We start from the raw sequence: 21,881 nt of genomic DNA on the forward strand, positions 1-21,881 counted from the left end.
GCTGCGAACAGTGGTCTGTTTAAGGTTTGGTGGTTGTTTGAAAGTGAGAAGTGGAGGCATAGGGAAAATCTTGGCGAGATGCTCATTGTCCTCGATGGTTGCAGGCTTTTAATGAAGAAGGCTAGGACAGAGTTTAACAGGTTTTTTTTCCAAAATCCTGGCAGGTTTGATAAAGTAAATAAGGAAAACTTTGGAGTCAGAGTTATGATCCCAGCTAATGGTAACACTGGACAAGTCATATTCCAAAGTAAAACATGGCTTGATTGATCATAAATTTAGTTTTGTAGTTGGTTATCCTGGTGGTTTATCTCTGAAAGTATTCACATGAAATTGCAAGTGTTATTTAACACAAAAATGCACGTTTTGTTGCTCAAAAGGGTAAAAAACCTCAAAACTGTTTGTCAATATGAAATAATCTTAACATAAACAACAAAAGCCTAGATTCAGTCTTTACCAGCAATATCCTTTTCAGATACTCAATCCTAGATAATTTTTAATCCTATCTTAACTGCTTGCTTATTTTAATCAGTAGCCATCATTTTGTTTTTATAATTTGGTTATTGTGGTGGTGAATCCTGCAATAGCATTACAGACTACAAGAAAATGGTTAGATTGAATTATTTTCCACAACTTAATTTAGAAAGGGAGCAAAATCCTGAGTCCTTGCAGTTTCACAAAGTATCTTCATAGATAACTGTAGTTTTTGTCTCAATGTACCTATGCCAATAATTTACATGAATCTGTATAAACTGCTTCTGCCATCTCCTAAGGGAATTTCTTCCACAAATTGACCACTTGCACACTTTAAAGTATTCAGCCTGTAATAAGAAAATGGAAACATCAATCTTTTTTAGATTATGTGATATTTGGCAAAATTGTTGATTAAAATTGGATGTGGCAAAAACAAAATGCTGATTGATTAATGATTTAGCATGGATACAGTATAGGAGATTAAATAAACACAAGACATTGACTCATGGCGTCATACAACATGGAAGTAGACCCTTCAGTCTAACTAATCCACACTAACATGTTCTCAAACCAAACTTGTCCCACTTGCCTGTGCTTGGCCCAGATCCTTCTAAACCTTTCCGAATCATGTATTTATCCAGACGTCTTTTAAATGTTGTAACTGTACCTGCATTCACCACTATCTCTGGCAGTCCATTCCACACACAAACCACACGCTGTGTAAAATAAAAGTTGCTCCTCATGTCCTTTTTAAATCTTTCTCCCCACCTTAAAATTATGCCTTCTAGTTTGAAACTTATACATCTTATAGAAAAGACCTTTGCTATTCACTTTATCAATGCCCCTCATGGTGTATAAACCTCTATAAATTCATCCCTCAATATCCTACGCTCAATTTAAAAATGTCCCAGCCGCTCCAGCCTATTTTTATAACTCATATCCTCTATCTCTGGCAATATCCTGTTTAAATTCAAAGTTTGTGAGAAGATTTGTAGCTCGGGTGCTTGTTGCTGTGGTTCTGTTCGCCGAGCTGGAAGTTTTTGTTGCAAACGTTTCGTCCCCTGTCTAGGTGACATCCTTAGTGCTTGGGAGCCTCCTGTGAAGCGCTTCTGTGGTGTTTCCTCCGGCATTTATAGTGGCCTGTCCCTGCCGCTTCCGGTTGTCAGTTTCAGCTGTCCGCTATAGTGGCCGGTATATTGGGTCCAGGTCTATATGTTTGTTGATGGAGTTTGTGGATGAGTGCCAAGCTTCTAGGAATTCCCTGGCTGTTCTTTGTTTTGCTTGCCCTATAATGGTAGTGTTGTCCCAGTCAAATTCATGTTGCTTGTCGTCTGCGTGTGTGGCTACTAGGGATAGCTGGTCGTGTCGTTTCGGGGCTAGTTGATGTTTGTGGATCCGCAACCGCATCCACGAACATCAACTAGCCACGAAACGCCACGACCAGCTATCCCGAGTAGCCGCACACGCAGACGACAAGCAACATGAATTTGACTGGGACAACACTACCATTATAGGGCAAGCAAAACAAAGAACAGCCAGGGAATTCCTAGAAGCTTGGCACTCATCCACAAACTCCATCAACAAACGCATAGACCTGGACCCAATATACCGGCCACTACAGCGGACAGCTGAAACTGACAACCGGAAGCGGCAGGGACAGGCCACTATAAATGCCAGAGGAAACACCACAGAAACACTTCACAGGAGGCTCCCAAGCACTGAGGATGTCACCTAGACAGGGGACGAAACGTTTGCAACAAAAACTTCCAGCTCGGCGAACAGAACCACAGCATCCTGTTTAAATCTTTTCTGAACCTCTCCAGTTTAGTAATATCCTTACTATAACAAAAGGAGCATGACTGCACACGGTACTCCAGAAAAGGCCTCACCAACATCCTGTATAACCTCAACATGACGTCCCAACACCTATACTCAGGTCTGGGCAATGAAGTTGCTCAGCAAATGTGCTAGACGACTTGTACAGCTCAACATTGTTATGAGTCACTTTACTAGAACTTAGCAGTATTTAAACTTTGCCATGATGTTGGCTCTTCCTTTTCATTTTGGAGATGTCTGGGACAAAAGTAAGACCTCTTCTTTGAAGTTCACAGTTTCTAAAATTTACAATGAATAGCTGAATGAGCTGCTTGGGAGATGCTAGGCAGATGCACCATATGTTTAAACCTCAAGGTTACAGAAGGTCAGAGGTTGATGCCTGGTCCCTGGTGACTAAAATGAGCTTATGTGGGATGACAATAGGAGTTATTGCAATGGGCCTTTGCACCTCTAGGCTAGGAAGTGAGAACACCAGCCTTGGTTCCTACTGCTAATTACTATCCTCTGCCGGAAGGTGTGCATCTGGATAAAAAACGTGCTTGGTTGTGCTGCTCGCAGTTTAATAGTCTGCCGACTCTTACTGTCTCTTTGTGTGAAGAATGACCATGTGAATGAGGCATTGTTGGCCTGTTAATTGCTTGTGGAACTATGGCTAGATTTGGTGTTATCAGAAGAGAAGAAAAAGGGTGAATAAGTTTTAAAATATTCTTTTCAAAATGACTTAGAAAAGAATGTTTGCAAAATATGGATGGACTAAATTAGCCTGGAGGATAATTAAAATGTTTCCTCAGGAAATTCTCATAATTACATTTTGAAGAATTGATTGGACTAAGTTAAACATGTATTTGTTTTTGGTGAAAAGGTGTATGCACAATACTGTATTAAATTTGCATGTGCAACAAAGTTTGACTAGGTCAGATTTTACTGGAATGCAGGGAAAGGTCTAGCTGTATATTTATTATAGAATCAAGTGCTTACAATAAACACCTCAGTACTTCATTTTTGGGATTTAACCATCAGATCAGCAATCCTCTAATTTTAATGGTGAGAAAAGTAAACGATATCTCTTTCCTGCTTTCCTGACCAGACCCATAGCTGATACTGCACTGTAGCAGGTGACATTCAAGAGTGGATTCACTTTAGGGATGTGCTCAGTATCTCTGTAGTTTCAAAACATTGCAACTGAATCTTTGGCTTGTGGCTATCAAAAATGGTGGTGAGTTCAAGTTGACACCCAACACATCAAGAGGTTGTTGAGAACATGCAAGTATAAAGTCGACGAATTGAAAAGAATGAACAATCCTTCAAACAATTCATCTAACTTTTCCTCATGCACCACCGGCTTTCATGTAGCAGAACCTGCAGATTGGAACCTGTCAATCTAGAGAGGATACAATCGTAACAAATTGTCTCAAAAGAAGTTGGCAGAATTAATTAGTGAGAAACAGAAAAAAAAATACTTTAAAAGCTTCTATAATCATATAAAAAGTAAAAGATCATCAAAGACAAATGTGTGCCCATTACGGAGAGAGGCAGGAGAATCTGTATTGGTAATGACCCTCTCTCACTAGTATCCTTACATACAGATAAGGAAGGACACCAGTTTGACTGGGACAACACATCCATCTTAGGACGAGCCAAACAGAAACATGCATGATAATTCCTAGAATCATGGCATTCCAACCGGAACTCTATCAACAAACATATTGATGTGGATCCCATTTACCACCCCTTGAGAAAAAGAACAGGAAATGATGTCACCATATGAAATGACATCACTACAGGAAATGATCTCACTACAAGAAATGACATCACAGACCCAAGGAAACCCAAACATCTAAATAGAAAGCAGGAGACACCAGCAGTGCTTCGTCCAGAGGCTCACTGAAGCTGTTACCTAGTATGGTGATGAAACGTCTGAAAATGCATCTTCCAGCTCAGTGAGCAAACCTACATCCAGAACCTCAACCTGAGCTACAAAACTCGCGAGACCAAAAAGGTGATAGATCCCCTCAATGGGGGATTTTTAAATATTTAAATAATCTAATTGTGAATTTTACTGGGTAGACCTCCATCTAAAACACATTACACCCCAGCATGTCAAGAGAGGTGACTGTGGAGATACATGGTTGCATTATGTGGTCATTATTGCTATTTAAAACCTCCTACAGATTGGAAGGCAGACCCCGCTATTTAAGAAGGGAAGGATATGGAAAACCGGGAATTGTTTCAGTACACCAATTAGTCTGACATCTGTGTTTGGTGAAGTGCTAAAATCTGTTACAAAGATCAGCAACTGTTGTTATCAGTTTGGTAAATAATAATGGTGGGATTGGGCAGAGTTAGTATGTTTTCCTTGCATAATATATGTTTGACAAACCTGTTGGAAGTTTTGCGGATATTTGCAGAATAGATAGAGGAAAACTAGTGGATGTGGTGCATTTGGATTTTCAGAAGGCCTTTGATAAGGATCTGCTCAAAAGAATAGTAAACACAATTAACGTGTGTGAAATTATGGGGGGAAGTTACTGATATAGATTGAGATTTGGTTGATAAAGCGAAAGTAGATAGTACGTTCTTGGGTTGACTGGCTTTGATTAGTGGGATATGGCAAAGATCACTGGGTAGACTCCAGCTGTTCACAATGCGTGTTAGTGATTTGGATATGAACTGAAAATGTGTTGCTGGAAAAGCGCAGCAGGTCTGGCAGCATCTAAGGAACAGGAGAATCGACGTTTCGGGCATAAGCCCTTCTTCAGGAATGAGGAAAGTGTGTCCAGCAGGCTAAGATAAAAGGTAGGGAGGAGGGACTTGGGGGAGGGGCGTTGGAATTGCGATAGATGGAGGGAGGTCATGGTGAGGGTGATAGGCCGGAGTGGGGTGGGGGCGGAGAGGTTAGGAAGAAGATTGCAGGTTAGGAAGGCGGTGCTGAGTTCGAGGGATTTGACTGAGACAAGGTGGGGGGAGGGGAAATGAGGAAACTGGAGAAATCTGAGTTCATCCCTTGTGGTTGGAGGGTTCCGAGGCAGTAGATGAGGCGCTCTTCCTCCAACCGTCGTGTTGCCATGGTCTGGCGATGGAGGAGTCCAAGGACCTGCATGTGCTTGGTGGAGTGGGAGGGGAGTTAAAGTGTTGGGCTGCGGGGTGGTTGGGTTGGTTGGTCCGGGTGTCCCAGAGGTGTTCTCTGAAATGTTCCGCAAGTAGGCAGCCTGTCTCCCCAATACAGAGAAGGCCACATCGGATGCAGCGGATGCAATAGATGATGTGTGTGGAGGTGCAGGTGAATTTGTGGCGGATATGGAAGTGTCCCTTGGGGCCTTGGAGGAAGGTGTGGGCGCAAGTTTTGCATTTCTTTCGGTTGCAGGGGAAGGTGCCAGGAGTGAAGGTTGGGTTGGTGGGGTGTGGACCTGACGAGGGAGCCACTGAGGGAGTGGTCTTCTCGGAACGCTGATAGGGGAGGGGAGGGAAATATATCCCTGGTGGTGGGGTCCGTTTGGAGGTGGCGGAAATGACAGCGGATGATACGTTGTACATGGAGGTTGGTGGGGTGGTAGGTGAGGACCAGCGGGGTTCTGTCCTGGTGGCGGTTGGAGGGGCGGGGCTCAATGGCGGCGGAGCGGGAAGTGGAAGAGATGCGGTGAAGGGCATCGTCGACTACGTCTGGCGGGAAATTGCGGTCCTTGAAGAAGGAGGCCATCTGGGTTGTACGGTTTTGGAACTGGTCCTCCTGGGAGCAGATATGGCGGAGATGAAGGAATTGGGAATATGGGATGGCGTTTTTACAGGGGGCAGGGTGGGAGGAGGTGTAGTCTAGGTAGCTGTGGGAGTCGGTCGGTTTATAGTAAATGTACGTGTTGATTCGGTCACCTGAGATAGAAATGGAAAGATCTAGGAAGGGGAGGGAGGAGTCTGAGACGGTCCAGGTGAATTTGAGGTCGGGGTGGAAGGTGTTAAAGTGGATGAACTGTTCAACCACCTCGTGGGAGCACGAGGCAGCGCCGATACAGTCATCGGTGTAGTGGAGGAAAAGGTGGGGGGTGGTGCCAGTGTAGCTGCAGGAGATGGACTGTTCCACATATCCTACGAAGAGGCAGGCATAGCTGGGGCCCATGCGGGTGCCCATGGCTACTCCTTTGGTTTGGAGGAGGTGGGAGGATTGGAAAGAGAAGTTGTTCAGGGTGAGGACCAGTTCAGTCGGTCGAAGGAGGGTGTCGGTGGAAGGATACTGGTTGGTACGGCGGGAAAGGAAGAAGCGGAGGGCTTTAAGTCCTTTGTGATGGGGGATGGAGGTGTACAGGGACTGGAGGTCCATGGTGAAGATAAGGCGTTGGGGACCGGGGAAGCGAAAATCATGGAGGAAGTGGAGGGCGTGGGTGGTGTCCCGAACGTAGGTGGGGAGTTCTTGGACTAAGGGGGACAGGACCATGTCGAGGTATGCAGAGATGAGTTCGGTGGGGCAGGAGCAGGCTGAGACAATGGGTCAGCCGGGGCAGTCAGGTTTGTGGATTTTGGGCAGGAGGTAGAAACGGGTGGTGCGGGGTTGTGGGACTATGAGGTTGGAGGCGGTGGATGGCAATTTCCCGCCAGACGTAGTCGACGATGCCCTTCACCGCATCTCTTCCATTTCCCGCTCTTCTGCCCTTGAGCCCCGCCCCTCCAACCGCCACCAGGACAGGACCCCACTGGTCCTCACCTACCACCCCACCAACCTCCATGTACAACCTATCATCCGCCGTCATTTCCGCCAACTCCAAACGGACCCCACCACCAGGGATATATTTCCCTCCCCTCCTCTATCAGCGTTCCGAAAAGACCACTCCCTCCGTGACTCCCTCGTCAGGTCCACACCCCCCACCAACCCAACCTCCACTCCCGGCACCTTCCTCTGCAACCGAAAGAAATGCAAAACTTGCGCCCACACCTTCCTCCAAGGCCCCAAGGGACACTTCCATATCCGCAACAAATTCACCTGCACCTCCACACACATCATCTATTGCATCCGCTGCACCCGATGTGGCCTCCTCTATATTGGGGAGACAGGCCGCCGACTTGCGGAACGTTTCAGAGAACACCTCTGGGACACCCGGACCAACCAACCCAACCACCCCGTAGCCCAACACTTTAACTCCCCCTTCCACTCCACCAAGGACATGCAGGTCCTTGGACTCCTCCATCGCCAAGCCATGGCAACACGACGGCTGGAGGAAGAGCGTCTCATCTACTGCCTCGGAACCCTCCAACCACAAGGGATGAACTCAGATTTCTCCAGTTTCCTCATTTCCCCTCCCCCCACCTTGTCTCAGTCAAATCCCTCGAACTCAGCACCGCCTTCCTAACCTGCAATCTTCTTCCTGACCTCTCTGCCCTCACCTTGATCTCCCTCCACCTATCGCAATTCCAACGCCCCTCCCCCAAGTCCCTCCCTCCTCCCTACCTTTTATCTTAGCCTGCTGGACACACTTTCCTCATTCCTGAAGAAGGGCTTATGCCCGAAACGTCGATTCTCCTGTTCCTTGGATGCTGCCTGACCTGCTGCGCTTTTCCAGCAACACATTTTCAGTTCTGATCTCCAGCATCTGCAGTCCTCACTTTCTCCATTTGGATATGAAGACCAGTATCTTAAATTCCCGGTTTACTGATCTCTTCAAGATATGTGAGATGGGTGTAAAGTGTCTTCAAGGAGATTTTGATAGGAGCTAAGGAAGGGTGTACTTGCCATAGGGGTGTACAAAGAAGATTCATCAGACTGATTGCTGGGCTGGCAGGGTATGAGCAATTGCAGCAGTCCTGCCTGTATTTTCTAGAGTTTGGAAAAATAAAAAGTGATCTTATTGAAATGTACAAAATTCTTAAAGACCTTGACAGGCTAGATCAAACTAGATATTTTCCCTGCCTAGTGAGTCTTGAACCAGGTAACACAGTCTCAGTATAACGGGGTAATCATTTAGGACTGAGATGAGGAATTTATTTGCTCAGTGGTAAATCTTTTGGTATTTTTACCCCACAGGACTGAGAGTTTAATCATTTGAGGTTCACGATAGATTGATAGAATTCTAGATATTGAAGACATTAAAGGGATATAGGACCGTATGGGAAAATAGTGTTCAGGTAGGAAATCAGCGGTGATCTAATTGATTGGCAGAGCAGGCTCTGGGGTCTGAATGACCTTCTCCTCCTGTTATTTCCTATGTTCTTTCATGTAGCAATTTCCTTTCAATAAATAATAATTATACGTGGATCTGAATGAGGCAGGTTAATGGATTGAATTAAGATTTCTTTTAGAACTTGGTACACTCAATATGATGCATTTACTAACTTTAGTTTCTCGCATCTTCAACAACTGGTATTTTTCCCTGTTATTACACACACCTGTCTATAATTGTATGAGGTGCTTTTTTTTTTGCACATTTGTAGAAATAATTTGCACAACTATTATGCTTTGTTCAAACCAAGAGAGAACACTAGGTGATATTAAGTGAGTTAGTGACTTATGGGTTTTGATCTGTATGGCTGAAAAGGGTTTTTGCCTAATATTTTGAGTATTTCTGTAGCCATAGTGATTTATTTTAAAGCAGTGTTATAGACTGGATATAATAGGGTTTTGTTTGTATTGGAGCAGTTTAAGTGAACAAAGTAAATAATGTGTTAGGCTTTGAATAGGAGATTCCAGAAATCCTTTGTGTTTATCTTGGAAAGTAGGTTTTTGTTTTCAGTTTGGGACAGTTTGCAGAAGTTTAGGCTGATGCTGGATATACAAAACAGTTACTCCTGTCTTGAGATGTTGAAGACAATCAAGAAAGAGGTGAGATAATGACGAAAAGCATCTAAACCTCTTAACGTAGCCAGTGCCAATGAAACTGTTCTCTATCAAGATCCCTAGTAGGTGTCGTCAGGAGAGCATGAAATGAGCATTAGATTGAAATGGAATTACAAGATTTAATTATCAACTATTTGCTCCATATCTTGTTTTATTTCCGTAGATGGTCCACTGTCTTAAGTGGCATGATTTTTATGCAATTAATTTCCACAAAACTCTAGTAGTTTTGAGCTCATTATCTCAGATCAATAAAGTAGCTGAGTCTGTGGCATTGGAGTGCCTATGCGAAGTATTGATGGATTGCAAGGAACCATTTTTCATCTCTTATTCCATCAAGATCCTGACCTGATGTGTATTGTCATTCCGTTTCCCCTCAGTCAGAGCAAGGCGCTCAGACACAGAAGAGTTTTACTCCTTCATCTTTATTCCAGGCCCTGGAGGGAGAGCGAACGATCGCCCCATGTGCACAGAGACATGAGTTCACGGTCTTCTCTGGAATAGCAGTTTCTCAATGAACTATATAGTCATTTTACAGGGAGGCGCATCCAGATATGGCAACATACATATTAATTGGTTGATCGTTATAATCAACGAATATCAATAGCAGAAACCAAGCACTTTACTGTTATACAATGATTGTTCTTAACCTTGTTAACTGGATTCATACAATGGATATGTTTCCCCTTGTTAACTGACCCTGCATGCTGAATGCTTCCAAAATTGTCAAATGGCTCTACATAATGACTGCTTTTCTATCCTGTTAACCCATTATCCTTGACTCCAGCTCCCCATTGTTAACTGTAAGTTCTGATCTGATCTGAGTCATGCTCAGCTGATCCTCATCTTTCACAAAATTCAGAACTTAACTCGTTCCCTGCCTGCATATTCTCAGTACTGTGCTGAGAAGTGTCGTTCAGGATGAAATAACCACCTTTTAATGTACAGGAAAAGAAACATGGATGGGAAATCACTTTACAGTAGCAGAGAATTACGATCTAATAAGAGAAGAAGATGACTCTTTTTGGAGAGGGGAGTCTTGAACAAAGATACAAGTAAAAATGGCAATCAGTAGTACTTGTACTGTACTGATATAGTCTGCTATACTGTATTAGCTTAACATTATACAATGACGCATTTCTTCTGAGGCCTTTTCTCGTCTAATTGATGATTTGTAATCACAGTTAAAAACGGAATCTTTTGATTAAGAGCTTCCATCTCATGGAGGATGTTTCAGTCCAATTTGCATCCAAAATCCTACATTGAAATCTCAGCTCACATGTTGACATTTGCAACAAATTCTGCCACAGCAAGTGAGATCCATGACATTCTAAAATAATCAACAGCATTCTAAACAAAACAACCTAATAATTTTGTTATTTTAAAACTCAATTAATTCTATGTCCAATTTTTAAAAAAATTCCAAAATCAAAATTCTCATCTTCGGCAAACCACAAACTGTTCTTTCTTTGACTATACACTAGCTGTGTACTGCACTTCGTTGAAATTTACCAATTTGTGTTTGAGGTATAATGTTTACATCTGTGATGAAGTTGAAAAAAATCAGGATATGTTCCATGAGCTTAAACTTACCTTTTGTGAATTGCATTTTTCATACAAAATGCGAGTTGCAGTGTTAAGAACATTTTAGCTTTGTGCTGCTGAAATTGAATTTGTAGTAACTGCAAATACCTCCGGCACCTATTTTATAGTTTTTACAACAGAGGTATTTTGTAATATGGGCAAAAGATTAACCACTTAAATGAGTTATTTGAAATCAACTAATTAAAAGTTATTCTAGCTTTGTGGTGGTAATCATATAACACTTTTTAACCTCTGTTTCAAATCCTCTCCTTGAATACAAATGACACTTTCCTTTCTATTTAACTCTGTCTCTTCCGCTTGCTGCTTATTAGTGGTGCATTAACATTTGCAGCACCTTTTGTAAGTGTTGAAATGTTTCAAAATACAACAGGTGAAATATTACTAATTTGCTTGGGAGATTTTTTATAAATTATAAAGATGATGTGAGATTGATTTTGAGGTAAGAAAATTAATTCAAATATTTAATTTTCAGGCCTTGAAGTTTATATTTTGGTTGAGCTATGAAGTGCATTTGGACTGAATGTCAGGTTTTCTTGAGATGCAATAACCTTCAGAGGACCTGAGATACAAACACACTGCAATAGAAATATAATGAGTGGCTTGGTGTTGTGGACTTTGCAAGAAATTCCCACGGTACAACAATAAACTACATGGTTGATCTGTGTAACCTTTGTAGAACTGCTGAGCAGTGCCTGCACAGTATTTCATTAACTCTCAGATTTTGATCATTCTGATTGCTTAATTGAAAAAGGTAGTTGCTTAACTTCACTTTATTTTTAGGCATAGATGGTGAGCAGCATGTTTTTGTGATCCAATATGTAACTAAATCCCTGGATGTACTTGTGGGATTATTTTATGAAAGTCCAGCAGCTGTTACTTTTTTTGCTATAATATGAATCAGGCAAAGAAGTAGTAGTACAATGAAATTACATCAAATGTAGGAAGTTAAGGGATGAGTTTATAGAGGTTTGTAAAATCATGAGGGGCATAAATAAGGTGAATAGCAAATGTCTTTTCCTTAGTGTAGGGAAGTTCAAACATAGAGGGCATATTTTTAAGGTGAGAGGAGAAAGATTTAGAAGGGATCTGAGGGGCAACTTTTTCACAGAGCGTGGTTCATATGTGGAATAATCTGCCAGAGAAAGTGGCACATGCAGGTACAGTTACAATACTTAAAAGACATTTGATAAGGTACATGAATAGGAAAGCTTTAGAGGAAAATGGGCAAAATGCAAGCAAGTGGGACTAGTTTGATTTGGGTAGCTTGGTTAGCATGGATGAGTTGGACTAAAGGGTCGGTTTTCTGTGGTGCATGCTGTATGGCTGACACTCAGCTGCATATGATTAGAGAAATATCCTTAGAATTGCTTTTTTAAAAAAGTTATAGATGTCAAATCGTCTGTGGTGTATATAATTCCTTTAATTTGTTCAGACTGGTTGCAAAGCTATTAACATTGTTGACTATAATTTAACTTTCATGATATTGTGTACGTGGTTAATTTTGATGGTGATTGGGATTGTGCATGGCCCTACTTAGTGATTCTAGGAGTGATCGCGGTGTTGTCCCTGCTGTGTTGATGTTTAGTGCGATTCACTTTTGGCACTGGTGCTTTGATAGTTACCTCATGTCAGTGAGATACTGCATGCTCAAGTAATGTGCTCATACTGAAGTCTGCTTTATTAGGTGAACATTTTTTTATTTACATTTTGTATCTGCCACAGTTCATGCATGTTGAACAATACTTGGAGGAAGGACTGAGCGTGGCAAGGCTGCACAATGTGTTTTGAGTAGGGGATTCATGTCCATCAGCAACAGTGTTTCAACAACAGCATTATTGATTGATTGAGCTGGTCAAGTGGCATTGCTGCTAGACTAGGTCTGCAGCAGGTGTTGAGGGAGTCTACCCAATAATGTGGAAAATTGCCCAAGTATGTACTATAGGCAAAAAGCGAGACAAATCCAGCCCGGCTAATTACCGCCCCATCAGTCTAACCTCGATCATGAGTAAAATGCTATAGAGTAGCACCTGCTTAGAAAAAGCCTGAAATCCAGTTTGGGTTCTGCCAGTGCCACTCTGTTCCTGACCTCATTGTAGCCTTGGTTTAAACATGGACAAAATAATTGAATTCCAGAGGTGAGGTGAGTATGACAGACCTTGACTTCAAGGCCACATTCAATTGTGTGCACGTCAGGGGCCCTAGTAAAACTCAAATCAATGAGTATCGGGGGCAAACTCTCTGCTGTTTAGAATCATATCTTGTACGTAGGAAGATGACTGTGGTTGTTGGAGGACAGCCATCTCTGCTCCACGACATTTCTGCAGGAGTTTCTCAGGGTTGTGTCCGAGGCTCAGCCATCTTCAGCTGCTTCATCAATAACTTCCTTCCATTATAAGGTCAGAAATAAGGATGTCCGCTGATTGATTGCACAGCATTACCATTCATGGCTCTTCAGATACTGAAGCAGTCCACCTTCAAATACAAGAATTTCTGGACAATATCCACTTTTGGGCTGACAAGGGGCAACTAACATTTGCACCACACAACTGCCAGGCAGTGACCATCTCCAATAAGAGTGAATCTAACCACCACCACCACATCGAATCCCTCACTATCAGCATCCTTAATGTTACCATTGAGTTGAAATTCAACTGGATTTGCCACTTAAACACACCATACTGCAGCCATTAACTAAACTCCTGACTCCCCTGTCCACAGTCTACTAGGTAGAAGTCAAAAGTATAATGGAATGCTCCCCACTTCCCTGGGTGAGTACATCTTCAACAACACTCCAGGAGCTTGATGCCATCTAGGATAAAACAACCCGTTTGGCACCACATCCTTTCATCACCAATGTTAAGTAGCAGCATTGTGTACTATTTGCAAGATGCACTGAAGAAATTAACCAAAGATCCTTAGATGGCATCTTTCAAATCCATGACCACTTCCATCTAGAAGACAAGGGCAACAGATACATGGGAGTACCACTACCTGCAAGTTCCCCTCCAACCCACAAATAAATAATATACAAATTTCTGTTTTTGTTGCTGATCTTAATGAAGACAGCAGTAGAGGGGTTGGGGACAGTTTGGTTGGTCCACGAGGTGGCACCAAGAATATGACAATTGGTCTCCAATAATGTGTACATTTAAACAGGCTTTGAGGTTTGACATTGTCCATAATCAAGCCTCCTTAAAATCAATCTACAAGAGAGACCCGGGTTCAATTCCCACTTCGGGCGACTGTCCGTGTGGAGTTTGCACATTCTCCCTGTGTCTGCTTGGGTTTCTTCCGGGTGTTCCGGTTTCCTCCCATGGGCCAAAGATGTGCAGGTTAGGTGAATTGGTCATACTAAATTGCCCATAGTGTTGGGCACATTAGTCAGGGGTAAGTGTAGGGGAATAGGTCTGGGGTGGGTTGCTGTTCTGAGGGTTAGTGTGCACATGTTGGGCTGAAGGGCCTGTTTCATTCTGTAGGAAATCTAATCTAATCTAATCTAATCTAAGAATCACTAACTTGTGCTCAAGAGCCAGAACCTTGATATTTCCCCACTTCTTCTTTAACCCAAAATCATCGAGACTAGCAAATCTAGTTGCTATATATCTTGACATTGGTTCACTCCACACGAAGTGAGACTGAACCTGATACTTTGTTTTATATGACTCGGTTACACATCATTTGGTGCAGCTACTCTTTTTAAACAGCCCAGGATGTTGTGTGGGAACTTAGATTTGTTGACTTATTGTTCAGTACCCTGGAGTGTACCAATGCTTCCTGACACCCAAGTTACATTTTTCCTATTGGAACCTATTCAACAACAATTTCAACTTTTTCACTTTAAGGAACAGATAACACCAATTTCCAACTGTATGCCAGGCAATGTTATACTTGACCAAATTTTTATAGACTCTGCATGTAGGAGCCAGTTTATAAATATTTCTACTGCTGCTCATTAGATTCATTTAGAAATTTAATCTGCATGGAAATGGAAAACCGCTGATCATTTTTACGCTTGTGTATATAACGGAAAATTGACACTTGACTGTTAGCACAACGGGCATAAACAATGGGGATAATTTAAATGTTTTTGTTTAGATCAGAAATGTTTCACAATGGAAAGGAAGGAGACTATGTTTGCTGTTTGGCAATTTTCTTAGAGCAGGGTATGCATTTATTTCAAATCTTGAATATAGAAGGCTTATACTAGCCTTTAAGAAAAGGGCAATAGTTTAACTGTAGATCAATTGCCTGATTTAATGTTGAGTAATAGGAGTTTTTAAAAAAAACATTCTGAACTTGGGTCTTTGATTTAATTGGATTTAGCAAGGATGGTGATGCCTTGCTTCTATTCCTAACTTTAGGCTACAAAGGTTGCATAGAAAGTGCTGATCCGAATTGCAATTCAGTAACTCCTACAAGAAAAATTACTGTTCATGGTCTGTGATGCCTTCCTCTGATAAGACAGCATTGGTTACAGCTTATCATGATTGTACCAATCTGTGGTGGTGAGGGGTAGACATTGAAAGCTAACCACTCACCAGTATTCCCCAAAGCATCATTTTATTTATTCATATTAAGACCAGAATATCAGAATTGTGGGTCTCAGCATGCTTGTCAGTTATTGCCTGTTGTGAATGCAACTGTGCAAAATTAAACTTTATGCTAGGGAATGCAAAAATTTCATATTTTAAATTTTGCTCATTGCCCACCCAGCATAATGAACCATTTAATTCCGATCCATGCTTTTGAAAGTATTGACGATACCTGTTACGGCTTTTACTGATGATTGGGAAGAGACTTTTTGGAGAAGGGGATTGGTTAGCTCATTGCTGGATGGCTGTTTTGTCATGCAGAGTAGTGCCAATAGCATGGATTCAAAGGGCTCTCCTTCTCAACCTCTCCCACACTTGAAGCAAGGTTAAATCACCACTAATCATATCTCCCTAATGAGAGAGCAGCCCTTTAACCTGAAAGTACTGTAGTGACTTTACCTTTTAATTGATTGGAGTTATATTTGCATTGGGAAATCTTTAATGTTCTCAGATGCCTTTATCATCTATACTGCAAAGGCATGATTAGCTCAGGTGCACCAGTCCTTTGTACTATCATAGAATCCCTATAGTATGGAAACGGGCCATTTTCCCGACCTTCTGAAGAGTAACCCACCAGACCCATTCCCCAACCCTGTTACCCTACACTTACAACTGACTAATGCATCTAATCTACACACCCCTGAATGCTATGAGCAATGTAGCATGGCCAATTCATCTGACTTGCACATCTTTGGCTTGTAGGAGGAAACTGGAGCACCCGGAGGAAACCCACATAGACACAGGGAGAATGTGCAAACTGCACACAGATGGTTACCCAAGGTGGGAATCGAACACGGGACCCTGGCACTGTGAGGCAGCAGTGCTAACCACTGAGCCGTCCTGTTGCCCTAATGCTGGGGTATTGTCAATGTCAATCTTCTTTTCTTCCCTGTAAAGTCAATTGTTCTTGAATATCATTTGGCACTAACAGAATTGACTTGATATCTGCATCCCAGGAATATCTGCAAAGGTTTATATATAATGGTCATCTTTATATTTTTGACTCATGACACTTGCAGGCATTATAGCCTTTTATTTTGCATATGCTGAGCTCCACCATGTTTGAGGTTAAGGATATCGTCCTCATAATGACCTCATTGTCCAGCATTGTACTTGTCCAGATATGGTAGGGTGTAATGATGGAAATGAGCACCAAGAGCTCCATGAATATTCCCATTCCATATTTTACGTGGTTCCTGAATTTGTTGTGGTCCAGTTCAAATATTTGCTTCGAGTCTCTGCCTTTTTTTGTAAGTCATTCGTTTATTTTTGTCCTTTTACTGTTTGTTCATGCCATCTCACATTTGCTTTGCCTAACTTTTTATCTGCTCATTGCCACCCACAAGCTTTGATTAGGTTTGGCTTTTGCATTGGTTTTCTGTTGCATATCAGAAAGTTCCCTGATCAATAGGCATTTGCTATTATATAAATGCAAATATTTAGGATTTGTGGAAGCAGTGAGGATAGGCAATAGTCTGTGAAGCATGTGGTAACCTTCTCTATCTCTTCAAGCTGCAGGGAGAAGCTTAATACTTAAATTTGAGCTAGCTTCGTTTTTCTCGATCCATATCAGATTTAATCTGTGTAGTGTACATTTGCTGTAAAATCATGTTTCACTCCATGTTGTCATGGAAATGGCAACTGTAAAACAGAGCAGGCACTCCAGATTTTTTTTATGGTAGCTTAAAATAGATCTCTGAATAACTAGTGGCAGCACGGTAGGTTGGGAAATTGCTGCTCTCCAGCTTCTCATGAATATCAGAACTGTATTACATTTTTTTACAATACTATCCTTGCCATTAATAAATTGGCAATTGATATTCAATATTTGTCAGTTAACTTTTTTATGTCTTTGCCTGTTTTCAGTCAGTAAAAATGATTCAGAAACAAACTTTACAAATGTTTGTATTTATTATTTTACATATACAAAATGTTCAGTCCGGAACTTATTTGCCGAAGAAACTGGCTTTGTTCTGAATTTCAAACTTTGTGCTGTTAATAGTGTAGAAAAGCAAGGTTGTTTTGCTAGTTGAGATAATATCTGTTTTTGTGCAATACAGCCCAAGAGAATCCACAGTTTGATGCCTGTTGTTTGCAGATAACTGTTCTGAAACTTCGAGGGACTGAGATTTATGTTGGCATTTGGGTTCAGTGAAGAAAAGTGGCATGGATTCAATAAGAAGTGAAGGTTAGAACAGGATTTAACTTGCCAATTCTCGGGCTAAAGGCTGGCAAGGTCAAGTAATGGGCTAGACTAAGGGAATAAGTATTTTGAGACATTTCAGCCCAACTTGTCCTTTAAAAATTCAGCAATGCATCATTTTGATAACTGTCCACTGATTTCAGTTGGAGGTTGCTTACCTGTGGATGGCAAGTGAGGACAGCATTGGATTTATCTATGTGATGGATGTTGAATTGCATGCAAAATCCCCCAATTGGGTTTGCTTATGAAGACTGACCTCTTGGGAAGTTACTGGAGGTTGGTTGGTGTTTTTGTTTCTAACTTACCCAGCATGATTTTGTGTCTTCAAGAAGTGAAGAGATCCTTGTGAAAGGAGAAAAATCTGTCCATTAAATTGAATCAGAAGTTTATCTGCAAATATGTTTTTCTTGTAATTTTGCATAAACCTGGCAGTAGGTTTAAGTCAACTCCCAATCAGGGATACAAATATTGAAAGATCTGAAATTTGTTGATAGTTTGAATCTCATTGATAAATGCTAGCAAGTCTTCGGCAGTGCTAAAGCCATTTTTGATTACAGCATTATACTAGATAATATATGACAGAGGGTTCTTTTGAGGTGGAGCTGCATGGAAGCCACTTTCTTTGAGACCACCAGTCCTTACAAAGACCTTTCTGAGATCAATTTTGAGGCTAGCTGCTCGCTAGCAGATTCTGGAGCCCATGTAAGGAAGGGAAAATTAACTGATGGTTTTGAAGAGTTTTTTTTTCAAAACCAAAATGAGACAGATTTGTGCATGGTCAGCTTATCTCAAAACTTGGATATAATTTTCTGAAAAATGCTTTCCCAATAGAGTCAGGGGAAAATGTAGAATTTTAGGATGTGATAAAGCTGCATGGAGTTTGTGTCAATCATTAATGCACAGCCCATCGTTTCATATGTAAATCCTTAATATTCTTAATTATTCTATTATTTTTGCCAATACTTGTTACAAAAATTTAAATTCTTTTTATTTTTGTTTTTTTTCCAATGGGCTTGCAAACAAAATTCAACCCCAAGTTATGATTTTTATTTAACGTCATCTAGATACAGTCCTGGAAAATAAATTGGTTTGTCTTTTTTTTCTTTTTACCAGCTTCAATAAATCCGTTGCCATTAGTCTGAAGCACTGGGCACAGACAAACAAATGTAATCTGCCCCCTTCAAAGAAAATTGTAAGGAACATGGGGATTCTCGTAGACTGAATAACTCCGCTAATGTAAGCCACATTCTTGAAAAGATTAAGCATTTTGTCTCTATAGTTTTCCCTTTTCAGACAGTTTAAAAAACACTTCTCCACTTATTTTCTTTTCTCTCTACCCTTATTTCATTGCTGATACCCCGTTCCCCAGAAATCTTTGAGGTGAAGTTTTGTTGCTGTTATCAGTGTTATAAATCATTTTGGTAATTTGTAGTTCAGATCAAGTACAAGTTGACTGTAGCCTTCTTTCACAATGTCTTGTTTTTATCAAGAGTTCCTAAGTTAGATACAGAAGCGTTTATTCTTCAGCAATTGAGCGAAACTGCAGCATAGCCAAAAGAATGGGCTTAACAGTAGTTAAAAGCTATGTGGTTAGTTAGAGATTCTATGGTTGGGGAAGATTGAATCGTTCAAGTCGTTTCAAGGAGATAGCCAGGCTTGAAATAGTTACATGCAATTACAAATATGACTTTTAATGTTCAGAAACAAGACTTGCCAAACCAAATTCTTGTGTTTTTGTGGAGTTTAGTGTGTTTTGGTCCTCCCATCTTTCCTTTCTGTTGGAGCGTTCAACTTTAAAACTCAAGTTTGGTGTTTCCTGTTCTGTTCTTGGCCAAAGGTTCCTTGCAGTTTTGTGTGATGCCTTGAAATAAGAGAGTAACATCTTTCATACCATCTTTCCAGTTTCTCTTGAGCATTATTTGAAACTTAAAATCATTACATTTATAGTTCAGAAAGCACTACAGAACTTTTATAAGTTTTGTTTTGTTAGCTGAACTTCAAACTAAGTTCTGCAAACTATTTGTTCTGCATTCTCCCAGCATTGCTAGTAATGAGAATTGGACAATTGGTACAAGTCTGAGATCTCACCTGTCATCCCATGGTAACTAAATACATTGATTCAAGTGAAGTGGGATGAACTTGATTAATATCTTTTCTAAAATATTTTCTCACCTCCTTGGAGGTTTCAGTAGTAAATTATTTCTAGTGGGTCTGTCAAAAAAAAACACATTATGTAAAAGTAAATTGTACAGTGTTACCAGGATTATTGTTGTGTTCTTTTTGCTGACTTCACAAAATGGCAAAGTACTCTGCTGAACAAGTAATAGTATAGGTATAATCTGGTCTTTCATCTGTAAAGTCTTCCACAGCAAATGTCAATTTGAACACAAATATTACTACTTTGCTAAATCAGTTGGTAAAGACAGTCTGTGAATATTCTATAAAGAGCAAAAGATCTTCGATTAGATTGCTGCTTTGTGCTATTAACAAATTTTCATTGAGAAAGCTTTGAAGGTACATATGTTGCAGTGCTTGGAAGGGAAAACTGCTCAGTGGCTTGTAGAAATTTATGGATGCAGATGTGATGAGGATCAGATTTGGCAAAGATGAGCCTGTCCTCCCAGACAGGGGCATGTGCATGCACATGCAGAGAGAGAAAGAGAGAGAGACTATTTTTTTCTCTCTTTTTTTTCTCTCTCTTTTTTTCTCTCTCAACAGTTTGCTAATGATTATTATCTTGATTTGCTGATTAATGTCTTGAATTGGGTATTAAGGCATAGCTGGCATCTGTGCTTCAGTGATCAGGTAATTGGTGTCTTTATAGAAAGGATTAAAAGGTACAACTGTTCTAAATAACACTGATAATTTGAAATATTTTGTTTTAAAGGAATTTGGACTATGTTAAATTTTAAATTACATGATAGCAGATAGGTTGGTGCTTGCAAAAGGAAAATCACAGATGCAGTGTTTATTTCAGGGTAATTATTAGAATGCTGGTACGGTCAAATGCTTCTTTTGTATTTGTCTTTTTTACATATGAAAAAAGAGAAACTAACATGGTCATTCTAACAGATGAGAGACTTAACAACCAATTAAAGTATTTTTCAATGTATAATTTCAGTTACATCACACTAAACTTTTGCTATAAATTCTGTCTTACAATTGTGTACTCCACAACCACCTGATGAAGGAGCAGCGCTCCGAAAGCTAGTGCTTCTAATTAAACCTGTTGGACGATAACCTGGTGTTGTATGATTTTTGTCTTTTTTGCATTAATTGTTATGTGGTTTAGATCGCAGAAGGAATGTCAGAGTTCAAAATTCAGTGTGATGATGGACATATTTGCCATGGAAAGTTCACAACTGGGCTGTGAAAAATTAAAGATGGTGGCAAAAAAAGTGAAGAATTCCCCCCCCCCCCCCCGCCATACATTATATCTGAATGGTTGCATGTGGGAAAACAATGCACTGGTTTGATTAGAGGAACAGCAATGTGAGAGTGTAAGTCACTATGTATATAAAGATATTTGTATGAATAAAGTAGATGATTGAAATTAAAAAATGAGTGAGAGAGAATCTGAGTGCCACATTCAGTCACAGATTCTGTCTCTCCCATGTTTGCTGTTCCAGCTCCTATAATCACAGTTTTCTTGCCTTCTGCTCTTGCTGATCCTCGGAGACAGAATCTTTGACTGCAGGAACAGCAAATGTGAAGGGAGAGAAACTATCATTGGAGGTTGAGGAACAATTATCCTGGATGATGACTCCCAACGCATTTGAAATCTGTTGGGACCAGGAGGCTGAGGATGAGGGTGGGGGAGAAGAAGCAGATAAAGGTAGAGTGATTAGTGGCATTAATGTGTTGAAGGCCATTAGCCAGCAGAGAGGTTGATGGCCTTTTCTGGCTTTTGCTTTTTCTAATGTTCATTTCCAAAAAGCAGTGTTTTTTTCTCCAAGTTAAAATCAGAGGCCCACCTTTCTATAGAGTGTTGCATTTGTTTGCTGCAGGTACATAATTCTATTCGGAGACATGACAGACTGAAAACTACCTTCTACCTGGTATTGAAGGCTCTGAAAGCAACTGTGGAGTTACATTTAAAGGCATAAAGCTATCCAAAATGAAGTTTAAAACTCATGTAATCTAAAGTAGACGTCTAAGCACTTATCTGATCCTTCATTACCAGTTGAACTTTGAAAAGGGGAATAAATGTCTTCCAAATGTCATGCATTTTTAAGAATGGGAATTGAACATATGACAGTATTTCTGAAACTTTATAACAAAGTTACACTGAGGGAAATTTGTTTAGATGAAATTAAAATAAATACAAAATACTGCATGAATGTGCAGAGAACTAAGTGTA

At 40.7% G+C, this 21,881-nt stretch overlaps 1 protein-coding gene across 8 annotated transcripts in view; it reads left to right on the plus strand.

The window, feature by feature from the left end:
• pias1b (protein inhibitor of activated STAT, 1b) overlaps positions 1 to 21,881 on the plus strand; it is a 152,735-nt gene that overhangs the window by 18,080 nt on the left and 112,774 nt on the right. For 2 of the 8 annotated variants that reach the window (XM_087981416.1, XM_087981413.1), the window contains one exon: positions 18,635 to 18,757. The exons of the other annotated variants lie outside the window; for them this stretch is intronic. The gene's annotated coding sequence lies outside the window, so the exon portion shown is untranslated. Of the gene's footprint in view, positions 1 to 18,634; positions 18,758 to 21,881 lie in introns of those variants that run through there. 8 annotated transcript variants of the gene reach the window in all.

This window comes from Chiloscyllium plagiosum, unplaced genomic scaffold, assembly GCF_037043375.1.
Source record: "Chiloscyllium plagiosum isolate Xiang-an unplaced genomic scaffold, Cpla_swu_hap1 HiC_scaffold_39, whole genome shotgun sequence".
NCBI classification, from domain to species: Eukaryota; Metazoa; Chordata; class Chondrichthyes; order Orectolobiformes; family Hemiscylliidae; genus Chiloscyllium; species Chiloscyllium plagiosum.